Source organism: Scomber japonicus, chromosome 10 (assembly GCF_027409825.1).
Source record: "Scomber japonicus isolate fScoJap1 chromosome 10, fScoJap1.pri, whole genome shotgun sequence".
NCBI lineage: Eukaryota > Metazoa > Chordata > Actinopteri > Scombriformes > Scombridae > Scomber > Scomber japonicus.
The window spans coordinates 34,195,204-34,196,915 of record NC_070587.1 but is presented as its reverse complement, the minus strand read 5'-3'; positions in this window follow the sequence as shown (position 1 = coordinate 34,196,915).

Below are 1,712 nucleotides of genomic sequence, written 5' to 3'. Positions count from 1 at the left end.
TGACATACTGTGTGACTGCACTTGATGAATGAAAATAATAAACAAGTTCTAAAAAAAATATATATATATTATTTACTTTTTTTGACCAGCTGTCTGCAACCCACCCAGAACGGGTCTGCGACCCACTTTTGGGTCGGGATCCACCAGTTGAGAACCACTCACTGTTCCCATATTGGTTATTATGGTTTGAGATTTATTAGTTAAAAACAAAGTGTTTTCCTGTCTGTTTTAAGAAAATCAATGAAATCATACAGTGCTGAGTGGCATTGATGAGGGAGCAGAAAGAGTCCAGAAGACTGGTACATGTGTTTTTATGTCTTCTGCAGGAGCAAATAAATGCAGGAAAACAACCCGACTCATCATTATCCACACCTGATCCAGACCTGTTACACTTACCGTCTGCTCCTAGTTCATAATTGATTTGTCATTCATTGTATCACCAGAGCGCCACAAGTCCTAGATTTCATTACTATTGTACCTTTAATTAGGAAGTTTAGAGTGTTACCTCACTGTTTTCTATAAGGAGACACAGCCTCATGTGAATCATTATCATGAGTGAGTGATGACCAGACAATGAAGTCCTCAGACCAAGAACCATATAAGACTGTTTTGAATTCAGTATTTGCTGCAGTGCATTTAGTACTTGTGAGTGTGAATGTGATTCATCACCTGAAAGAAATCAATATGTTGCCTTGAACTATTAATGCACACATCACTCCAACTTAACATAATTAAGTTTCAAAAATGTTCATTTAAAAATATTAAATGGACTGATATGTGTTGCGAAATTTTCAAAGGAAGTAACAAGAAGATAACGGTCTTTCTGCTTTATTCACCTGCAGGTGGTCGCATCCATCAGCAACATGGAAGGTTTCTGACAGAATGTGCTCTGCATCCTAGGAGCAGCCGGTTTATATACACATCACATTACACAGTGACGTTAACACCTGTAGTTTATACATCACTACACGTGACAGTTTGACCGTACTCTGCACCGAGCCAAGTTAAACTAAACAGAAAGAAACACGGGTGCACAGAATTGGTGTACACACCATAAACCATTTGCCTGTGTCCTAAATAGAATTGTATAACCCAAAACAGGTGATGTAGATAATGGGTTTATCTTCTTCACCTCACAGCTTTTGTATTTTCAGTTGTAAACACAATCTAGATCACTTGGGAGTGTGAATGTGATATATGACAAGAAAATGCTCAAACTCTATTGTCTTGACCCATGAATGAACACACACAGTTACACTCTTTAGATATTAAAAGTATAAAACATCAGCTATACAGCTCTGTTTGGAGTTTTAAGTGTCTCTGGTTGCTGGCAGGCCACAGGAACTTTGTACTCCGCCCTTATCATTTGACTAGAAGAGGGATATGTCAACATCAGAGTGAGTTTATACCAAGAAGTTACTATGTGGTTTCAACTGTGTTACATGAGGAATATCAAAACAGTTTGGAAATATAAAAAAATCAGACACATCTGACTCAGACACCATGTTTATTCACATGAACAGGTCATTGATATGTTTTCTGTGCAGAAGCAGGGTTACAATGATCAGGACATCATCAGAAGAGATTATGCATGAAGAGAAATATATAGATAAAAGAAATACATTCTTTATTAATATTATGAGTTGATTAACACAGGCTACAAGAGAAACTGCAACTTCAGAGTTTCCAATTAATATTTTTTCACACATACT